Here is a 24,140-nt window from a genome sequence, read left to right on the forward strand (position 1 = left end):
TCTAAGAACATGCCGCTTAAATTTCACAGCTACTACATCCACTCCTCATCCATCCCCAAACTTATTTTGTATGACAAAATTTTTTGTAATTTCATATATATACACACACGTGTAAATTATTTTGTTCGTATGAGCTGACATGCATGAAATGTCTCCAGTCTCCTCTGAAGAACTGAAAGCATCAGCATGCTGACAAAACGTTCACTACACAGGGTTTGATAAAAGGGCTTAGTTAACTTTTTTTAATACAGTGGCCATTTTCAAACTATCAGCTCTTAATACAGCTACAATAAATGCTGCAAGCCATAAGATATAGTATTTCCTCTACCTCATTACTGTGCTCCCATAAAGAAATATTGAATAAACCCTACTCTAGTAAAGCTAACAGCTACTATTGATATGAAACAATTATCCAGAGAAGATAGCATGCATTTTCTTATTCTGAAACACTTAAATGCTGAACAAAGAATCACAGAAAGACTTGTGTAAGAAAATTACACCAACATCTTCCCAGCAAACAAACACTTCTCAAGAAGAACAGCAGAATCCCAGAAGACAGTTTAAAAAAAATAATCCCCAGTTAAGTCTGAAAGTTTCATAGTGTTTTGCTAGATATCTAACCGCAGTTATAATGACTATAGTTTCATTAATAACTGGAGACAACTAAAAAATTCTTTTGAGATCATTCCTCTCCTACAAGCTAGATCTGGTCCCCTGTTCCACACTCGCTAGTGTGGCTGCCTACAACAGTCTGCCGGATCTGCTTGCTCATCTGTTGAAAACTGACCCAGCAAAACCAGAATAAGGCCACAGATTTTGGGACGTACTGTTCAAGAAAACACACCTCTTACAGTCCTGGTAGCAACTGAACTAAGAGGACTGTTACTGCTGCCCTGGGAGGAAGATCTCAGTTCCTTTCCTGCAGAGGCTTTAGCACTTATCAGATTGAGTTACCTGTTTTCTCCCCCCTCTCCCCCCACAGAAAGATGAAACTCTCCCCAGCTGACAAATAATTTGGGGGATGGGCAAGTGGGGAAGTACAGGGAATCCAATACAGGTGCTTGTACAAGGTAAGCAGTGGAAGTAAAATAAGAAAGACCCTTCTCATCAGCAGTAATTTCACATCATCTCTGGAGTCACACCATCTGTTAGGTGTTTAGCACAAAAAGCTAAGATGTTTTAGAAATTAAAGCACTTCCATGTTAGTGTCCATCTTTGTCAGAAGATGAGAAATCAAGAGCCCACATCCTACTTAGTTTTCCTCTTGCAAACACAAAATAAGCAATCTAAACTGTTCCTTGCACCTTAAGCAAGCAAAAGAAACACAAGGAGCAAGCCGTAAGGAAATAACCGACATGGTGTCTAGCAAAGCAATTCTTGCCACAAGCTTCGGTTACCAATAAATGTTGAGATTTTTGAGTGATTTTCACACCTAATAGACCATTTTTTCCACTCCTGACTTAAAAAAAAATATGCTTCCTTCCCTACACGATTTTTTTGCAAACACAGACCACCATTCACACCACAAGTTTAATCTATTTGGCACTACTGTAAATGTTCAGTTAGATCCACAAACTTGTAAGTTGTCCAGCCTTTCTACAAACAACAGGAATAAAGGACTGTCTCCAACTGAAATGCACCTCTCAAGCTCATGAGAAGTTAAGCCTGTAACTACATTACCTGTTATTTCTTTAAAACAAACATTTTGGAAAGGTGTCTCTAGAATGACATAAACGTAGTGGGTGTAGGGGAAATCCCAGTACAGTAATCTGGGTGAACAGCAGCAATTTCACTGTCTTTGAAGCAACAGTTTAAGCTGAATTTTTCAGTCTGAAGTTCGCAACTAAATATGGAGATGTCAATAACGAAGGCTGACAGCAATTTTGAAGTAACAGAACTTAAGCAGCAGGTACCAAATCTCTGTTTTACCTAGTGTTTTGAGTCATTTGTGACTTTTTCTTACTGAATGATCTACAATTCCTTAAAGAGTACTACAAATCCTGAAATAAGAAGTTAACAACTTCGTTTTAGTGAGAGACTGGCAATTCAATTTTGGCTCTCAAATTCAGGAATTTAACACAAGATAAAGCTTCTTTCACCAACCAGATTTGGAAGTTCAGCCCTAAATACCCAGTTGCTGTACAGTACTCTGGAGCCAATTTCACTGCTTTAAGTGGTGGTATGTAATGAAAGCACATATATACACACTATCACAGCTTGGCTAGTCAATCTTCTTAATCTCAGAAGCACCTAAGCAAAAAGCTTTAAGATCTTTGAAGACGTGACAAAAGCCAGACTGCAGTACACTCAAACACTTCTCTGACCTTCCCTCCAAACCCAGGCAATGAGCAATACAAGTACTAACCTTCCTCTTTCCCTGTGACAACTGTTACGTCATTTGTACAGTTACTCTTTAACCCATCGAGAGCACACTAATCCTTTATATATACACACACCCCTATACATCATAGGGGTATCTTGGCATCTCTGCGCGTGTCTATCTTCATGTAGTCTGGCCATGACATCTTGGAACGAAACACAAACCAACGTATTCTCCAGAACGCTCTAAGAAAGCTAGCTTGGACATCTCTAACACAGCATGCAGCAGAAGCACCATCTATTATCGTCTGCTCCCACTTCGACCTACCACCCCACTGGTTTTGAGTAGCAGTCCTGATGCCACTTCAACGTCCTCTTTCTGTTTTCCAACAGAAAAGCGAAACTTAATTCCTAGCTAAGAGAGCTTTCCTGGTTACTGGTCTTTGCCTCCTTCTCAGCTAAGAAGACACCAGCCCACAAAACTAGGAGCTGCTTTAGGACACTGTGGTCTGTTGCACTATTTGGTGTAATAGAAGCCTAGCATGCACTTTTTCACTGACCAGTATGCCTGTTGGCTGCAAGTGTGCCCCAGATTGAGTCAGGGCTCTGATCCTGCCTGAACTTGACTTCCCAGTGATTCCCAACTAGCCTGACCTGATGCCGCTCTAGCTCAAACCCATTTTTTCATTTCCCATGTTGTACAAACCGCTTGCCTCCTAAACCTTGATCATGCTCTTACTTTTCTTTTCAGATTGACACAATGCTTGACTCTGGAACTAATACTGTATTCAGCTCCATCCAGTGCCAACATGATTTCCTTTTGACTCATTTATGACAAACAAGCGGGGGCAGAAGAGGAAGATGACAAAGTATAAAAGAAGAGACTTAAGCCATAAATCACCCTATCTTTCAGTTACCTGATAATATTTGAAACAACAGAAGCCATTAAGCTTTAAAGTAAAAAGTTCAACTGCTGAAAGAGATGCAAAGTATAAAATTTGAAATGGAAGCTCAAACTTCTGGTGGATTTCCTTTTCTGCCTGGGGAAAAAAAAAAAAAAAAAAAAGCGTTTCTCTAGCTGTTGTAAAACAGAAACTGGACTTAGTGCACACAATATCTCTTTATAAAAAGTCTGTGCCTTGCATTTCACATGTCATTCTCTCCCACCCCTGAAAAAAAAAGAAGTTACAGGAAGAACTTTGGAAGAATATATACTTATTAAACCATTTGTACAGTCACAACAGAGCTCAGTGTAGCACTTTAAGAATAATTTTCAGTCTGCACTAACCAGTTATTTCAATAATACCCTTCAGTTCTAAAGCTATCAGAAAGCAATTGTACTAACTGGAAAGGAGGAAAGGATCATTAGATTACACAATCTCAGTCATTCAAATAAGGACACAGGTTTACGTGTATCCTCATCTACAACTTAGCGTTCTAAAGCTACAGCTATAACAGAGTATGGCCAGCATTTCTAGAGTAGAATATGGTTAAGTCCAACAACAATATGTCTGTACTCCCCAGATCACTCCATCTCAGGGCTGTAAAATGGATATACCCAAAGGGGCACAACAGAAACAAAAGAAACTATGATAACTGACCAACAGATAAGCAAAATACCCCAGATTTACTGAATAGTTGATGGTAAGTATCCACTGAGTCACCCAACAATTAGATACAACTAAGTTTAAACTTATTACTACCAAATAAACCAAGTAACTTGTTTGAATCCTTCTTCATTTAGTCAAGTCTATTTTAAGAGAGACATTTTGCTTTGAAGGTTGGCTACCTTTAAGGTGACAGACCTACAACGAGAGAAAGCAATGCCAATTTCCTTTGCTTTTTCATTTTTCTGCTCCTCCATCTTTAGGCAAGAAAATACTGTCAACTGTGCTCTCTATGCAGGCGCTAAAGAACAAGAAGATAGGAAGCATACAAAAAGCAAGGCCTTTTTTCCCCCCCTCTTAATTGGAGCACGTACTGGCTTTGAACAGCTGAGTCAAGTATTTATATGCACAGATATTTGACATGACTGAACTCCAGAGATGCCTAATGTAAAATTTAGCTAGAAAAATGAGGGAAGCTACTCTTCTTCAAGAAACAGCATTTTCACATAAACTGGATTCTAGTGGGATGAGGTTTAAAAAGGCCAAGTGCTGGGTCCTGCATTTTGGTCACAACAACCCCAGGCAACACTACAGGCTTGGGGAAGAGTGGCTGGAAAGCTGCCCGGCAGAAAAGGACCTGGGGGTGTTAGTGGACAGCCGGCTGAACATGAGCCAGCAGTGTGCCCAGGTGGCCAAGAAGACCAACAGCATCCTGGCCTGTATCAGGAATAGCGCGGCCAGCAGGAGTAGGGAAGTGATGGTGCCTCTGTACTTGGCACTGGTGAGGCCTCGAGTGCTGTGTTCAGTTCTGGGCCCCTCACTACAGGAAGGACATTGAGCTGCTGGATCCTGTCCAGAGGAGAGCCACCAAGCTGGTGAGGGGTCTAGAGAACAAGTCATATGAGGAGAGGCTGAGGGAACTGGGCATGTTTAGTTTGGAGAAGAGGAGGCTGAGGGGAGACCTCCTTGCCCTCTACAACTACCTGAAAGGAGGTTGTAGAGAGGTGGGTGTTGGCCTCTTCTCCCAAGTAAATAATGACAGGACCAGAGGACATGGTGTAAAGTTGCGGAAGGGGAGGTTTAGATTAGATATTAGGAAGAATTAGTTTACTGAGAGAGTGGTCAGGCACTGGAACAGCCTGCCCAGGGAGGTGGTGGAGTCGCCATCCTGGAGGTATTTAAGAAACATGTAGACAGGGCACTTCAGGGCATGCTCTAGTGCCCGAGACTGTTGGTTTGCTTCTGTTTGTGGGTGGGTGTGGTGTGGGTGTTTGTTTTGGTTTGGTTTTGGTGTTGTGTGGGGTTTTTTTTTTGTTTTGTTTTGGTTTTGTTGTTGGTTTTTTTTTTTTTTTTTTTGTGTTTGGACTTGATGATCTCAGGTCCCTTCCAACCAAGAAGATTCTGTGATTCTATACAATCTCTCATAAGTACAGAGCTGACTTTCAGATCACCTCCATTAACTGCCAGTGATGTTTCACTAACTGCCTTACATACCTCCTGAAATGTAACAGTCCACAAAACCACCACATTTGTGCACCCTCTGTTGCAAGTCTGTTCATATTATTTTTTCTAATTAATGTATGTATTAATGCATTAGTGTAGTGTATTAATGTAACTGCTTAATTTCTTTGTGGCACACTTCTTAAAATTAAAGTACTTGATAAACTAGAGGAGCAAGAGCTTTATATGCACATGGGTACTTTTTCCAATAAAGATTCTCTTTGAAGGATGAGCAGTTCCTTGAGTAAACCCATTTGAACAGAAGGAAGAAAGGTTAAATTCCAGGACAAGTCACTGGAAATTAAGTATTTTAAAAGCTTCACATCTGTCAAGGACCATAAACGTGGAACTTGCTTTCCACTTCTGCCCTGATTCAGACAAACCAGGAAAAAGTGCCTCTTGGATATTTTCTTGAACAATTTCTTGAAGCACATCTCCAGCAAAAGGCAAACCAAAGTGATGATGCTAAGAAAGCTGAGGAATAAGCCCTACTTGAGCAGTGAATGAAGAAACTGCACACTTACTGCTTTTAAAGCCTTCCTAAAAAGCAGTCACACAATGGAGGTTTCAGGAAAGTTCAAATACCATTGGTATTTGGGCTTGCAATCATAGTTATTATGAAAGTGGCTTTGGCCTTTTTTTTTTTTTTTTCACTTTATTTTTCTTTCAACTCCTTCAGCTTCAAGTTTTGGTTTCTGATTTGACTTTGTTCCCCGATGAGGAATGGGAAAGCTAATAGTCCAATCTTTCCACATGATATTAACCCAAATGAAACTGTAGCTGGAGCTCAGCCCCAGGCCAAACACATGAACTAAATACAGTCAGTACTTGAAGATATCCTTGAGACTTGCTTATGCAACTAGTTGTTCAGGTATGGAATTAAACAAATAGTCCCCTCCCAGAAGCATTATCATTTTCAGAAGGGATCATGATTATTCAGCACTTTACAGACCATGATTCTTGTTCAGACCCTGACGTTCTGGTTGTATTGTGAAGTTGCAGTGTATTCACTAAAATTTTCATAATGCTTCTGCCCCAGGAACATTTACATCTCTGGAAGAGAGGCTTTGTTAGAACCATCTTGGGAACAGAATTCCTGAATTCATCTCAACTGTTTGCATGAGAAAAAAAAGTTTCAAACATTAGAATGACAGATGAAGCAAATTAACCGACTGGTTTACCTGCTTACAATTAGGAGGGGAGGGGAAAAAAGCCAATGAAAAAAATTCTGGTTCTCAGAGAGGAGATAGTAGCCCTGAGATAGAACAAGAGGACAACGGTCAGACATTTGGGAAAATAGCTTGAGTTCAGTCACAGGACCAGCTGAGGACAGAGGATTAAGTCTTTCCAGACAAGATGTTTTCCACTTCCAGTACTGGAGCAGTCTCAGACAGCCAGCCAAACCTACACCTTTCTAATTGTCTGTACCATCCAGATTCCACTAAGTTTTGAGTCTGTTGGTTTAGAATCCCTTCTTCAGGGAAGCAACTAATTACAGAAGAGAGGATGTGTGCTGTTCTTAATATTCCCCAAATACTTACATGTAAGGGGAAGTCCTACATTCTTATCCCTCAACTCCAAGGAGGTTTTTTTTTCCAGAATAATTGCAGAACATAAGCAGCACCTTGACAATATAATCCAAAGTGGAAGCCTGTTCATTTTCACCAACTTTAGATGCTTAGGAATTAAAGCAATTAGATAACCCTTACTCAACAGGGCAAGCAGTAACCCTTATAAAAAAGAAATTAAAATACTCCAGAGCTGATTTTCACACTTATTTATAGAAAACATTATTCAGAAATCAATTTTGAAGACAAGATACACTAAAAAGCTGATTGGGTCTAATTAAAGACTTTTATATTCAAGACTCCTGGAAGTAGAGCTATTTCATTACTAATGCAGACTCTTCGGAAGCAAGTCCACTGTTCAGTAAACAAAGCTAGAAGCAATTTTTATTTCTAGTTTTTACCTGGTTTTGATAGCTTCTTGTCTTGACAAACAAGTACACTGTCAGTCAGACAGCTAGTTCTTCTGGGCACTAACAGAGTAATTTTTCTTGGACAAAAATTTTTCTTCAAATATTTTAACTGATGCCAGAGGATATTCAGGGGATTTTCAAAAACCTGTCTGGGTAATTAAGCTTATCTAGTCACATGAAATCACACTAACCACCTGAGAAAAAGGCAAAGACCTGAGAACAAGTTACTGCAGCACAAACATGGCACCAAGGTTTAAGGTGCTCCTTGCACCACCAACGAGGACACTTACCACAGAGAGAGCTTAATCAAGTTTTCCTCCTTTCATTGAGGGGAGCTTCCTTGATTAAGACTGCACACACGGACAATGTCCGCAAAGCAGCCAACATAAGCTTACCTTGTGAGACTAGTTCCACTGTCTAGAATTAGTACAACTGAATAAAATCTGGGTATTTTTTCTTATGTCAAGGTTAACTCCCAGCTAGATCTTGAATCTGAACACAACCGTAATGTATGTTCTGAGGACAAAAAGTGGCTTGCTTGAAACCACTGATATCTCAAGATGAAAGCTTTCTAATGTGAGACACTAACAAGAATGTGCAACTTGAAGTAGCTTCATACAAAGTGTAGAAAGTAATTTCAAAGCAAGCAATGTAATGAACATTCTTAAGCTACTAAAAAATATGCTATGTTTCAGCACTTACTGAGGTCAAGTTTCAACTTCGTGCAAAAATTCAAATATGGCAATGCAAATTTGGAGTCACTTATAAAACATAAGCTGTAGGGTCTATTTAAGCCTCAACTGGAGTTTATGACATTTATCAGACTTAGACTTATTTTTGGTGACTGTTTGCCATGGTTTCGCATTTTCTCCCTATTTCTGTAAAAACAGTCACCACACCCCATGAAAGTTGTTTGTGCATGTTCTACCAGTCAGACTTTCAGCTAAAACTATGATCTCAGAATTCCTGAAGAAACTGAATTATAAGTGGTTTTCATGCTTGCAAAGAAAATCCAAGCAGACGATAAATAGAAAACACATTTTTTTTAAAAATACAAGTATATTAGAGTATCCACAATTGCCACATGATGATATCTTGCTATGTGTAAGCTAAGTATTCAACCATACAGCAAGTTCTGAGAACTGAGACAGCAATTTACTGCTGTGAATTTGCCTCTACTGTCATTGCAGAGAGGGATCCACATTTAGCTCTGAAAATTCTATCAATGAATGGATTGCCACATCATGGTATATCCAACATGCTTTACCTGATATGCATCTTTCTGATTAAAAGCAGATATAAGCACTTGCTTCTCCCCATAACTGTTACAGCAAATTTTATCTTTCAAGCTACAAACGCAGTTATAAACAGCAGGACTACAAGTAAGGCATGGAGATTTTCAGAGTCAAGATACTTCTCTTGTAAAAACGCACTTGTGCAGTTTGAAAGTTGCTTCAAGAATAAACTTGCCAGTTGGCTTAAGATACTCTCCTCTGGAAAAAGGCAGTTTAACTTCTGTTGCAGAAACAAGACGTAGCCTCAAATTCCACGTGATATCTGCTTAACATCTGGCAATCCTAGCTCCACTCTGATTGTGACACTGGCTGCTGAACCAGTAAAGCCTTGTATCGGATTTCCTTCTACCAATGTGAGTTCAACTACAGTTCCAATACCACCTGAAATTTTGTGCCTCCTGTCTATTTTTCTCTATAACCCATGCATCATATACACCCCTGGCAATGTCAAGCTTGCATAGTAAGCTATCATTACTTGCACTGTCTTAATTATTACAAGTTTGGTTTCAATTCAGATTTGTTTAGATTACTAACACAATGTCAAGGCACAGATGTATAGATTTCCTTCATCATTATTCGATCTTTTGTTAGTGGCCATTTAAGACTGGTGGGTGTAGGCCCTTTACATACAAAGTATCCTTCCATAGTATGACTTACAGTAATTCTATTACAAATCAGGTTAGTAGCCTGAGAGCAGTCTTACAAATTCCCATACATCATTTTAATTAAGATTATAAGTTTTATCTGTTGAAAAGACACTGATTCTATGCAAATTGAGAATACTAGCTACTAGCATTCATTAACAGGAATAAAATTAGTTCTTCCGTGATAAATGAACCATACTAGCCAAGTGAACCAAGTAATTGTAACTCAGTCTGTTTTGACCTCTCCATCAATACTTCCCTAATAGAAACATGGTGCTTGAACATAAGCAGCAAATATCACTCAAAGTTACCCAAGTTATACTTAACTTCACAAACAGTTCTTTTGTTAAAGCTTGAGACACGTCCTGAGGTTAAGCTGAAAAAGGCATACACCAACACCCAGCAATAACTACCATCTTCTGTCACGTGGTTTTTCTACCTCTGCAGTAATGGAGGTTCAACCTTAACTGCTTCTTTTCAGTTAACTTCATAAGCTGAATCCACTGACAAAGGTAGGTTTGTAAAAGGTCTGAAACACTTAATCAAAGTGGCTGAAACCTGGACAGAACATCCTGTTCTGTTTCTGGCAATGAGGCAGCAGCATCTTGAACCTAAGGACAGTAGCTCCTCAGGGAACACTCAACTGACAAACATACCTCAACTAGAAGATGACAACTGTAGAAGTTGACCTTCACACCTCTGTCCATATGCAGATGCACAGACAACTTGGTTGCTTCTGAGGCAACTGCTAAGTTATCACAAGCTTCACATGAGGGTATTAAAAAAAATTAAAATAAACAAAAAAAAACCCCAACCCCCCCATCCCAAAAAAATCAAACCCAAACAAAACCACCACACCTCTCCCTAAAACAAATGCTGGCTGAAAGACAGAGCTCAGAGGGTTGTTATTAGGGGCACAGAATCTAGTTGGAGGTCTGTAACAAGTGGAGTCCCCCAGGGGTCAGTAGTGGATCCAGTCCTCTTCAATATATTCATCAATGACCTGGATGAGGGGATGGAGTATACCCTGAGCAAGTTTGCTGACGATACAGAACTGGGAGGGGTCATTGACACGACGGAGGGCTATGCTGCCATACAGCGAGACCTGGACAGGCTGGAGAGCTGGGCAGAGAGGAACCTGATGTACTTCAGTAAAGGCAAGTGTAGGATGCTGCACCTGGGAAGAAATAACCCCATGCATCAGTACAGGTTGGGGGATGACTTGCTGGAGAGCACCTTTGAGGAGAAAAACCTAGGAGTCCTGGTGGACAACAGGATGACCACGAGCCAGCAATGTGCCCTTGTGGCCAAGAAGGTCAATGGCATCCTGGGGTGCATCAGGAAGAGTGTGACCAGCAGGTCGAGAAAGGTTATCCTCCCCCTCTACTCTGCCCTGGTGAGGCCCCATCTGGAGTACTGTGTCCAGTTCTGGACTCCCCAGTTCAAGAAGGACAGGCAACTGCTGGAGAGGGTACAGCAGAGGGCTACAAAGATGATTAGGGCCCTGCAGCATCTCCCTTATGAGGAGAGGCTGAGGGACTTGGGTCTTTTTAGTCTAGAGAAGAGAAGGCTGAGGGGGGATCTGATCAATGCTTATAAATACTTAAAGGGTGGATGTCAAGAGGATGGGGTCGGCCTTTTTTCAGTGGTGCCCAGGGATAGGACAAGAGGAAATGAGCACAAACTTGAACATAAGAAGTTCCATCTAAACACGAGGAGGAACTTCTTTACTTTGAGGGTGGCAGAGCACTGGAATAGGCTGCCCAGGGAGGTGGTGGAGTCTCCTTCTCTGGAGACATTCAAAACCCGCCTGGACAAGTTCCTGTGCAACCTGCTCCAGGTGGACTTGCTTTGGCAGGGGGGTTGGGACTAGATGATCTCCAGAGGTCCCTTCCAACCCCATGTGATTCTGTATGGTCTTATATTTTGCCATCTTAGCATCCCAAGCTGTGAACTGCTGTAGTTCTGCATCTGCTTTGTGAGCAGCTGATACATCTTAGACAGCCCCAAAAAAGTCTCATTTAATGGGTCAGGAATTTCCAAGGGAGGGAAAAATCTGACAGTTATGAGCAGGAACCCAAAGGTAAGTAATTCATGCTGGCAAGCCTGAGCTCATAGACACAAAGACACCTACACAAAAAGCTGAATAATTTTAACCAAATGAATTTGAGTCACACTCATCCCCACACCACCTTCTTTTACATGGACTAAATCTTTAGTAGAGAGTTACCAAATTAATGAGAGTTAAACTTGTTTAATCAAGTCTCCACAAGAGTTTATTTGAATCTTCTTAAGATCACTCTAGTTTTTGCTTAGACCATACATTTTGATTCCTCTGTATCTTCAAAGCTTGCCGTTTTCTGGAGAAACCTGTCGTACCTTAAAACACACTTTGCTTTAAGTCAAATCAAACACGTACTTTGATAAGGTAGCAGAAGATGTCTAAAGTATACTGAAATTTAAAATTGGCTCCAGAGGTTTGGATGGGAAGACCTTTCTAAAAACACATTGGTATGTCTGGTCATCTAAGAGTCATCTATTATCTAGACTATGACAACCACCACAGCATTTGAAGTGTTATTACTTTGTCCTGAATCTTTTACTGAAGAAGAGTTTTACTTCCAGCAAGTTAAATATATGCATCTCAAAACAATCTATATTTTGGGCAAAGCCTGAGTGAAAGAATGACTTTTCAGTCCATCCTGACTGTTCCGGTGAAGCAAGTTTATCCTTCATGAAACCACAATCTTGTATTTCCACATTGCTTAGGGTGCTCCCAGTTTAGCCAGCGCATCCGCTGTTTAGGTTCTTGGGATCCATGACTTCAACCTTCTGTAGATAAGGCTGTGAATGGTTCCTTATTTTCATTCTACTATCACAGCACATTCAGCGCTTGGCTTAGAAAAGAAGCTTCAGCTTTCTGTGAAACTTACAGCACCAAATTTCATTTTAAAAGTTCACAATAAGATTAGGTAATGAAAGAATTACATTACCTGAAAATACTAATATTTTCAAGTTGATACTTTTTTCAAAGATGAACGTATTTGCAACCTGCATCTTAGGATCTTGCCTCTGGCTAGAAGCAGGATGTGCTTTCAGTTAGCAAGACTGCACATTGTTCAAAATATTGGTTACTGTAGTTAAGTCCAAACTAACACGCACTTAATGCTGCTTCTTCATTAGTTTCCTGGCTAGACAGGACCCAGATTTCTAGCAGAAAAGGAAGAAGTAACATCAGGACTTCTTTGTATCTTTGTTCTTCAAGAGTAAAACTATACTGTTGATCTTTTCATTCCAGGCTTCACATGAAATACTCTTATTTTCTCACTCTAATTCCTACTCACATAGATACAGCACTTTTCTTCTGAGATTACTCTTAAGAGTTTGATGAAAAGCAACACACAGATCAAAAGGATGCCAAACACCAGCACATACAGTGGCCTAAAGCACTTAATTGTAAAACCCTGTTTTCAGCTACTCAGTTTTTGCAGAACTTCAGCTACCACACTTAAGTTTTCTATGCGAGATCTCTAGCTGAACCTCAATTTAGCTTAGGGCGTTTCCTGAAATGAAAGGTTTAGGGAGATCAGAAAAAAAACAAGAGAGGATAATTAAAAAAAAAAAAAAGAGGCAATGGTCTTGCTCAAACAAAGAAAGGTGAAAAGGTAATAATAAACAGTAAGAACATAAAATGAGCAGAAATTTAGTTTGCCATTCAGAAATGCTTGTTTCTCTTTAGCATTCAGAGACAAAAAAGCAAGTAGAAAACTGTACAACAAAAGTAAGAACATTTGAAAGCAAAGTATATTTATTACAGTATCACAGACTTCTCTCTACTGGCCTCCAAACTTTGTCAAGGTGCAGGATGATCTATATCAAGTAACAGGGTGTCTCTTCTTTGGTGAGAACCCACCTAATCTGCTACTAAAGTCAAAAAGTTATATATATATTAAAAAAAAAAAAAAAAAAAGGAAAAGTGATTCTCCAGCATGACAGCCAGCTATTCTTGCCTCTTCCAGTGCTCCTTTCCTTGATGCCACAGGACTACTACTACACAGTCCCTCAGGTTCCACCAAGTGCTAAGATGACAATTTGGCATCAGTTTCTAGAAGCATGGCATATTCTTAATTAACTAATGCCAGCAGAAGTCGGATTTTGAACATAGAATTTTTCAGCCGACTAAGAACACAAGTCCAAGGCATCTCAAATTGTATAATTATATTCAGTGAATACTGTTGATAAAAAACTATCTTGGAATTTCGTCTATGGACTGGTATAATATGTACAAGAACTCTGAAGGTGAATTTACACTTGCCAAGAACTCATTTCTGATGCCACTCATCAAAAAGCCCATAAAAACACATGACATTTTCTGTACACTTGCACCAATATAAACAATAGACAGTAAATAACAAAAGGACCATTCCCTGAACGGGAATAAAACCACCACACTCACAGAATGCCTACTGCCCATCAGTTCTTCATTTTAAACTAATCAGAAGGGTCACAGAAATACAGTATGATATATTCTTATACATACTAACTATATAAATATAACTCCAGAAGCATATGAGTTAAGATTTAGTGTGCAGTATTAATTTATATACTTTCCCAACCCCAAGAAAATCCTTCAGCAATATTGTATGCAAAAAGCAATCACATGAAGCCAAGTAGGCTATGTTTATGGGTTATCTTGTACATCAAGCTTTCAGAATGTTAGCCTGTAAGTAGCTTCACAATGAAAGATCAGAGGAGGGTTACTGACTGCATCTTACAACATTTAACAATTCACCTTACCCATTTTACATTTGCAAGATTAATAAAAGAAGTTCCTACACAGCATGGTGGACTCCCCCCACACTTAACTAACCACATAAGGCTGGACACACAGCCATGCAGAGCTCAGTCTCAACTGTAAATGTCACATTATAAACAAATAAATCTAGTCCTAAATACTGTATTGCAGAGAGTAAGATTCTTAGGTAACTTCCACTTAATAGATCACTTCCATTCCATGTTCCAGTTTACCCTTCTCCACATTCAGAAAAAACAAAACACATTGCAACTTTCCACTAGTCTTCCAAATTAATCACTTCTGGGGGAAGTAGAAGACCAGATATTATAGAAGTTTGATTAACTGCAAGCAAGAATTGTAGAAGTGCACAACTTGACAGTCAGTATTGCCTGCGTTCTGATGCAGTCCAAACACTATTCACCATACTAGCTTCATCTCAAATAAAAAATACTGACTGTACATGAAACCTCTGGAAAACCAGAAGTCGCTGGTCTGGCCCTGCAACTACCAAAAACACTTTGATTTCAGAAGTGCTGAAGTGCCACACCTAGCAACCTACAGGTCCTTCTACCTCCTGTACCTCCCCTCTCGAACTCCACACAGGTAACTCACATCTATCTGGCACTTCATCTTTAACACCGCTGTGGCAGCACTCTTTTTGCTTCTTCGATACACGACGTATGCTTGTAAGAAATTTCCCTTCATTGCAAACATGAAAAAGAAATGAAGGCACAACTGGTGAGGTTGCAGAAACACAGACTATCAGTGGAAAAAAACAGGACAAGCTAAGACAACTTCAAAAGCTAAGACAACTAATACAGAGAAACAAAAAGAAACAGTTGCAGGGACTATCTGCCTTCACAAGTTATTTTAGATTAACTGAAGAGGGGGCAAACCAACATACCTTATCTGTGCAATAGCAAACTCTTTTAAGAAAAAACTTTCAACATCTGGTTTCATATAAAGTTATGAAGTAAGCCACACTAAAGAAAATGTTAAACTACATCTTTTCCTTTAATCCAGATTACCTACTGAAATCAAGACTTAGTAATAACATAGTTAAAAGCAAGAAAGAGCAACATTCACCTCAATGTCAATAAATTTTGATGCAATGAGCATGTTCTCATCAGAGTTTGTATGAAAAAAAGACAATAATTATAACTACAGACCCTTGCTTTAAGTTTTCCTTCAGTTATGAAAATAAACTGTTCTCCCGTTCCAGTTCCTCAATGCTGTCCAGAAATGTGACAATATAAAGTTTCTCACAGCTTTACATTTAGTTATATTGAAAATTATTTCATGAAGGAGTAACAGTGATACACAATATCCCTTCTGCAGAAGACCTGGTCAAGTCATTCACGTTTAGGACACCTTCCTGTGTTGCAACAGCTGCAGGAATGATACCAAGTGATCTAAGAAACTTGGGGTTCCCTGAAGAGAATCTCAGGCTGGAGAGAAACATGAGATGGTGCTTCTCTGGCACAGGATGCAAACACCGGTCCATTAGAAGGGCTAGGCTGTCCCACTCCTGCACTATGGTCTGGTGTTCCTCCCTTGGCCAAAAATGAACTAACCATGTGTACTGCAATCAGCAGTCTCTTTTCATAGTTGCATAGCAGAGATTTCCTTCAAATAATATCAAGTCCTTAGATTAATAACTAGAAAGCCGAGTGAGACAATGTACAAGATACTGTTGAAAGCCTCCTCTTCTTCCTGGTTCAACTCTAAAAAGTTCCTTTAGCTCTGCTACACACATTCCTGTAGGTCTTACAGTAACTTTCACTCTACTGCTTCAGTAGTAGAAATTACTATTAAAGCTCTGGTCTTGAAAAAAGAACATCCTGAATAGCTAGAGGGCCCCCAAATCATTCTGTATTTCAAAAGTTGCCTAACAGGCAGATTTCCAACCTGGTGTTTACAACCTTCCTCACTTTCCTTGCTGCTAGAGGACAGGAACATGTAGTATGTCAGGAGCTCACAACAGCATACATAAACAGGCACAGACAATAATAAAAAAATCCTTTTCACTTTTAGTTGTCCAGTGTTAGCTTTAAAATGCCTAAAGAAAAGAGAGGAAAGCTTCAAGGCAGAACCTGCTGCTGCTTTTGAAGGTAGCCTTATTCAACTGCTCCATGAAGAAACAGTTTGTGCCAGCAGAAAATGTCTTTGACTTTCTCCAAGTAGTGCTTGCCTACTACAAGCAAACTGCCAGAACTTCATCAGAATATCACTTCTACTATGCCTGTCCCACTTGGTTTTCTCAGGGTTGACAGGCCATAAGGAGAAAGCGATACATTAAATGATTAAAGTGAGATACTAAAGCTCTGCTGCAGTCAACTGCTGAACAACTTTGAAAACAGGTCCCCTATTAACAGAATTCAAATAACAAAACACCTTCCTTTTTCCCTGCTTCATGCAAGGAGAATGGAAACAGACCATGTTAACAAGGTCTGAGCAGGAAAACAAAGTTCGCCTTCGAATATGAAGGTGTAGTTACTGTAGATACTCCTTTAATCTCTCCGAACAAGGAGGCTGTCTAAAATATCCTTCTACCTGACCTAGATGCAACAGAACACAGCAGAAGCCTGCCCAACTCAGCAGGGATTCAATGCACTGATATTACACAGTGCACTTAGGGTCTGCTTTTGTATTTGTTCTGAGGTGAAAGAGTGGCAAGCGCTTGTACCCACAAGCTAAACATGAACTTCTGTTGCACAGGGTATGCTTAGAGATCTGTTTACTAAGAGAGCAATTTTGATCAAAACTCATAACAACTTGAGCTTAGCCTGAAGAATGCTCTCAAACGTCAGTTAAGCATCTGAAAGTCATCTAAGTGTGACTTAGCTGGGTCAATTCGTAAAGGACCTGCCTACCCTCTCAGCATACATCCAAGGACAACAGAGTGGCTGTTTTTATCTACAAGATACTCTTACCCTTAAGAGCACCTCTCTGTACCTAACTCCAAGCAGCCAGTGATGCTCTGCGGATGACAGGATTGGCACTATAGCAGTAAGCATCAAGTACTCAAGTACTTCTGTGACTCTTGCACTTCCCACATCCCAGATGATAGGTGGACAACTGTTTATTTTCATTCCCAGCCACATTTACTAACTGTTAGATCACAAGCTGCAGCGTAGTCTTCAGCACACTTCCTTCCTCAGCCATACCAGTAATTTCTTTCCCCTTTTGTAGGCCCTCACCTAGATTCCCATCTGTTTGCCTCTGCTCCAGAAAGGCTCTCAATTAAAGACAGTTTTACTCTGCGAAACTGGCACAGCACAAAGAGAACTGTCATGGCTCACTTCAGATTTATTTTTGATGAACTGTCCCACAGCAGAGCTTTGGAACAAAATAGCACAATTTTAATTCCACTCAGAAAACTCATCTCATGCATGTATGTAGTAAGAGAAGCAAGTCACACAGTTACAGACAGCAAAAAGACTATGGTTACCACCTCTCCCCTCCCACAAGTTCTGTTTTTACACTTATAGACTTTCAACTCTGTTTTGCAGATTATTTCACCCCCAGGCAGACAGGTGCTCCAAGTAGGATCAGCTTTGCCGCAAAAAAGATACAGTTGTATAGCTCAACTCAAAATTCACTTATCTAGCTACAGATAATCGCAAAGTGTTACACTACAGTTCCAAGTTGAACTTGAAGTAGTTCATACCACTACAAGAAGCATCCCTGAAAATATGCTGGTACCAAGGAATAAAACACTGCATCTAATTAGTTAGATTGTTTATTTGCAAAGCCTTTGATACGAACAGCCAAGGTAATCCCCGTTACACACTCAGCTCATTTCTAGATAGAATGAAGTCCACAGGATAGACTTTGAGCAAGAGTTAAAAGAAAAAAAAGATGTGATGAATAAAGAAAGTGAAAACACTTGAATGTAGCAAGTTTTGGGGGTTTTTATTTTTTTTTCCTCAAAAGCTTGTAATATTAACACAGAGGCAAGTCATCCAAAAGATGAACATTTGATTAATTTTTCAAGTTTCCCATAGAGAAGAAGAGACTATTCCAAAGGGAAATAATTTTTTTTTGAATGGTTACTATATAAGACAATGCGATTGCTACATTGCCCTTTAATTATAATTTCTGAAAAAGAAGAGTGTTTTGTGTCTTCTTTTTTACAACAGTAATTCCAGTGTATATTTTAATGTGAAAGAATACTGAAAAGTCTTTGTCATACACTGTCTACACATTTTATATTGAGGTAAGATGTAGCTGTTATAAGTTACACTAATCAAAACATCTAAATGCAGGAACACACACATGACCTGTGCAATTTTCAAGCTGGGCATCTCCGAAATACCCACTCTCTTGGAACCATACTGCCTTACTATTATACCCCAAAGCAGAATAGAAAAAGCTTTGTTTGTTTGAATAATCCCTTAAAAGGACAACCCATCCCTTTAAGGTGGAAAAGGGAGTAAAACCACACTGATTTTTTTTATTATTTTTAAAGAAATCTTGGTTTATTATCCTCTTTTTGTAACCCGAGGCCAGCACAAAACCACTCAGGTTTGGTTTTATTCGACCCTTCACAAACTTCGCTCTCCTTCGATCACTGCTTCACCAAGACATGCAGAAGAGTACGAGGTATCTCAGACTTATTAGACAGGTTTGGTACAGGGAGTGTCACTCAAATTCTTCCATTTGCTTTGACGCGGGTGGTAGCGGTGGCGGGGGGGGGGTGGTGGTGGAGTGTTTAGATGAACATCCCTGTCGTCCCCTTTTGATGTGGTGACAAGCAGAAGGGGAACTCGCTGGCCACAACGTTGCCTGCTTGTCCCACTCCGTGGCTACCCCAGGCACAAGCACCGGCGGTCGGTGGGCTGGTCGGCGGGTCAGCCCGATGGGCTACCGCAGCGCCCCGACACCGGCCGGGCAACCCACTGGCCGCACCCGGCCTGTCCCCCCCCTTCCTCGCCTCGCCCCCTCACACCGGCCGGAAAGAGCCATCAGCTTCTCTCCGCCGACCGGACTAGGTGGGGCTCCGGGCTCGGACTTCCCGCTGACAAACGACGGCGGCAGCCGGGGATCCGTCCCCCTTCCCCGCCCGCGGCGGGGGCCGAACCGGGCGTCACCCGCGCCCCTCCCCGCAGCCGGCCGGGCCCCACGTCGCGGCCCCGAGCCCGCGGGGTTACAACTTTCCGCTTCCGCTCCAACTTCTGCTCCGGGGACCGGCGGCAGGAGACGAAGGGCAGGGCCGGGCGTTCGGCCCGGCTGCCCCCTCAGCGCCCCGCTCTCCCCCACCCCCTCCCCCCCCACGCCTGAGGCCGGACGAGGCGGCGGCTCCCAGTTCCTCCTCCGCCATGTTTCAGGCTCGTGCCCCTTCCCTCACAGCGCGCCGCTCCCCGCCGCCGCTCCCCCCCGCCGTCGCCGCCGCCGCCGCCGCCCCCACCGGCCCGTCCCCGCCCCGCCGCGCCACCTGTACCAGACACGCCGCTCTCCGCCGCAGCGGCTCGGCCCGTTCATCCCCATCCGCAACCTACCGGACAGCGCCTCCGCTCCCCGCCGCCTCGCCGGCCGAGCCCGCTGCGCTCCGCCCGCTCCGTGCTCCGCTCCCTCTCGCTGCCTGTGCCGGGGCGCGGCTTGGGGCCGTCGCCGTGACGCCGCACGCCCAGCCTCGCTCTGGCGCGGCGGGGGCGGTGCGGAGGGGAGGGGAGGAGTGACCTCGCCGCTCCGCTCCCCCCCGGTCCCTCCCCGCGCAGGCGCGCGGCGCCGCGCGGCCGCCCCTCCCCCCCGTCTCCCTCACACCCAGCTGCCCCCCCGTCGTCGCCTGTTTCGGTGCGGCGGTGACACCCCCCTCCCCAGGGTACACAGGCTCCGCACCGAGGTGGGGGCTGAGGGAGGGGATGGCCCTCACTGGTAAACCCTGCCCGGGCGAGCCGGGCCGCCCGCCGTGCGGCTCTGCGGCCTCCCCCCCGGCCTGCCGCTACCGCCTGTGGTGGCAGCGAGCGAGAGAGAGAGGGAGGGAGGGAGGGAGGGAGGGCGGCCGCCCCCGGGCCCGGGGTGCGTACAGGGCCTTTTCTACGCGCTCCTGCCTTGGACTTGAAAGGTTTTTACTCGGTGATGGAGCCCCAGGAAAATGTGCTGTTTCAGGGGGTGGAAAAGTGTACGAGGGCTGGAGTCCAGAGGCCAGGGATGCCTTGCAGTACCGGGCCTCTGATCTGTACCCTATCTACAGCCCTGTCAGATGTTCCCAGAGACGCCTCATGCTCTGTAGCACTGCATCCGTCAGGATAACACAAGTCCTGTCTCCCCAGGTTCTCGTTGGGATAATGTAAGTGTCTCTCTCCCCAAGTTCTCATCGGGATAACACATTCCCTCTCTTCTCCAATTCTTGCAAACCCCCAAGTAGGAGCCATAGGCTACTTATAGGTCAGAGGTGGGCCAAAAGCATGTTATGGTTGCCTTAAGTCGATTTACAACATCAAGAGCTGGAAACATAAATGCCAGGGCAGTATTTCTTACATTTCCGAAAGGGTTTTGAGATCCATTGGTGAAGTGTGTTTTAGAAATGCAACATATTACTATTTTTATGTGGGTTATTGCACCTCTGTATGTGAACAGCATATCATTAGCCCTGCTGATACAAAGCAGGATGCCCATCACCTGAAAATAATTACAGTATTTCTTAGCCTTTCTTTTATTTCAGTCCTAAATAATGTAAGTCACTTTTTTTTTTTTCTGAGTGTCACTAGTATTTTCCAGTTACAAAGGGTTTAACTGATAAAGGTTAAATTAAACGAGCATTTATGTTTCTAGGAAACCCTTAGTAAGCAAATAGTTAACATGGTATGTTCAGATAAAACTTCTGCTCAGAGGAAGTCCACAGCGGAGTGTGTAAAACTGACAGGAAGTTGCAGTGAGGCTTCTGGCAAGGAGAGTGGGTGTGGGGGAAGCACAGGCTTTCTGTTTGTAGCACAGAGACAGAAAAGGGATAAAAAAAAAAGATATTACATTCCCCTAAGTTGTGTGATGGAGAGTTCCTTGCTATAAATGTTTGGAGACCATACAGCTTTGAATGAATGTGTGGGAGACACTAGAGCTCAGAGCAAATGGAGTCAAAGAATGACCGGAGAAATTAACTGCCCTTGGTAAGAGAAGCTTCATTGAGATTCAAGGCATCCAGAAAGTGATTTAAAGCATTTAAAAATATTTTTCTTTAGAGTGTTGCTCCCAAATCCCAAACGTCATAAAATCTCTTCCAAAGTCCAGACAAATCTCTTGGTGTTTTACAGCTTAAACCCTTGTGCAGTACTTTGATAATGAATCCCTGTAAATGACGGATAATGCAAGAGTGCTCAAGTTGTGAGAAATCAAGTACATAGAAACAAGTCCTTTCTCAGCGGGACATCCTATGCGGGGCAAAAATCATTAATGAGAGATGTCAAAATAGACAATCTCTCCAATAAAAATCATAGAAGTATCTCACATAATTATTTAGCTGTATAGTATGTTTACTCACCAGATAGAAAACATCTCTGTTTCTTTAGTCTTTTCTGTCAGTAGATTTTATTGTCGGCTCTCAGAAATACTCATTGTACAGAGGAAAGGAACAGAAAGATATATCCTCTGCTCTCACAACATTCTTCAGTGAACTAGATTAATCACAAACAGTGCTCCGGGAACAGATGTGTTTCATTACCGTAATAATATTTTACAGTGTGCCTTTAATTGCCCTGTGTTTTATAGGCAGTGGGGCAACTACTGCTCTTTGCTATACAACGAGAAAACAGGAAGGGGCCTTTGGGAGTCTGAGTGAATCTCCAGTGAGCAGACCTTGGCGTTTCGAGTTTCATACAGGGGAATCTAAAACTCAGTATTTTAAAAGAAGTGTATATACATGTATATACACATATGGTTTACTTAATATAGACATGCTTGGAGATTGATCACTGTAACTAGAAGAAATAGGCCATTAGAATCCATTCTGAGCAAGACACGGAGTGTTACCTTTTCTCACCTCTCTCAGCCACATACTTTGAATGTAAATCGGGCCCTTAAGTTTGGATTTTCCTATGAATCATCTAGCTAATCTTCAGCACAATTCTTAAACCAGCTTTATTCATATCAGTGTGACTGGCGAATAGAAATTAGTTGTGCTTGTTAAGCATACCCACCCGGTACTCTACACGGCTTGTCCTGCTCAGCTTGCTAAGCTTTTCACATGTGCCTGAGCTGCTTGCTAATGGTCCCTCAAGCAACTGTGCCAGTGCAGAGGTGTCCCTGGGACAGAGCAACTCCCTGGAGAACTGGGAATATGGAAGAAATGGGGGAGGTAGGGCTGAAGTTCTGTTGTGTTGAGTAGGAACAACAAAGATGCACCAGCTTTTCTTAGCATCCCTGCCTGAGCCTGGCATCGATCTTGAGTTTTTAAAAGAAGGAGGTCAGATACCCAGCCGCTTGCTCACCAAATGAAAAAACAGAAGAGACCCCCCCCGCTTATGCCCATAAACCTTAATGACAAATAGACTTTTCCAAAGCACTGTACCACTTGTCCTTTAGGCTGTAACTTGTGTCTCCCAATTTACTAGTTGCCTGCTTGTACTTCAGAAATCTCTTATTTCAATGACTAGTGCTTAGCTGGAGCTAAGACAGTGAGCTGTCTGATCATGTCATGGCTGTTGTGAGGAACAGCTACAAGGAAACATAGAAGATCCTGTCTGGTGGAAAGAGAGAAGGAAAATACCGACAGATCTTGTTAAAAAGTTCTGTGGAATTAATGAGTGGAGTAGGGGGAGTTGATAGATTATTTGAGGGAAACAAAGGAATATTTTTTTAAACGATGCTTTAATAAGAGCTTCACAGGGCGGCCTTTGGTCACCTCCATGTAATTTTTCTTACTTTGCCTGCATTGTTTTCACTGGTGCTGCATGGGTGTTGGAGCAAAGAATGCGGCTCTATGTGTATTGCAGTTTCATTACTGCTGAAATACAGCCATCTCCGGGACAGAATGCAGAGCTGGCTTGTGCCAGCAAACTCTGAAGTTTAATGGGCATGTGGTGCCAGGGAATGTCGTGCTGGCTGCATGCCAACTAGCTGTGAACTTTTCTAGAAATTCGTTCTGAAGGGAAAAGAAATGTCATTTGGTTAATCTAGGAGGATTCTTTGCTTTCAGAGAGGAGGCAAAGTTCTCGTCTTTTCTAGTGAATGGACTGAAAGGGGTTGATTCTTAGCTCGGAAACTCAGTTGTTCCAGCAAGAAAGTGTTTACTAGATCAGAATGTGCTTTGGATTGTAAGAGCAATAAGGAGACAACATCTCCAACACTAAAGAAAAATGTCTGTTATTTTTGAGACACAGATGCGTGAGATATCTTTATCATTCTTTATCCTTCAACATGATTTTCGTTTGGTATTTATCCATACTCAGAGGATTTAGTCACATAGAGTGGGAATACCTGCCTGCCCGCATAGCCCCTTGAGATGTTTCAGAGACATGTCTTCCTCTGCAAACTCAATGCAATTTCTCTGTTTCTTCATATCTGTTGATACAGCTTCAGCCTGAGATTTTTACACTGATAATTATCAGTTCTACCAGTTTGTCATCTTCATTTCTGACATAGCTTCCATTATGCAGTTCTGCGTCTTAACCGCTCTTCATTGCGTCTTCTTGATGTATTGCTATTTACTAATCAGAGTTGTTTAAACAGGGGTCTAATCACAAGCTTGACTGAAACTTAACTCCAAGATTTTTTTTATCCCAAGTCTCTTTCACTTTCCATATGTTTACTTTATTGTTGAGGAAAGTCTTTAGTCACTTCTCCGCTCCTTTTCCTCCTCCAAACTATCTTGAATTAATGCTTTTTCCTTTCCATCCCTCTTAGGGATGTTCCATGACTCTTCCAGTTTATCGGCCAGTATCTCTTACTGGGCTAACCCTTTTCCCTGCCGTTGGCCCAAATCCTACTATTTGTTCATATAATGTAGCACTCCCTTTATCTTGTGATTTGCCTGCCTCCCCGCCCTGTGATAACTGCTTTGAGGAG

At 42.1% G+C, this 24,140-nt stretch overlaps 1 protein-coding gene across 1 annotated transcript in view; it reads right to left on the bottom strand.

Moving 5' to 3' along the window:
- Positions 1-19,780, bottom strand: part of RAP1B (RAP1B, member of RAS oncogene family) — a 33,863-nt gene extending 14,083 nt beyond the window's left edge. The window contains exon 1 of the mRNA XM_074144239.1: positions 19,640-19,780. The gene's annotated coding sequence lies outside the window, so the exon portion shown is untranslated. The remainder of the gene's footprint in view (positions 1-19,639) is intronic.
- Between the last annotated feature and the right edge of the window lie 4,360 nt (positions 19,781-24,140).

The sequence above is a fragment of the Numenius arquata genome, chromosome 2, assembly GCF_964106895.1.
Source record: "Numenius arquata chromosome 2, bNumArq3.hap1.1, whole genome shotgun sequence".
NCBI lineage: Eukaryota > Metazoa > Chordata > Aves > Charadriiformes > Scolopacidae > Numenius > Numenius arquata.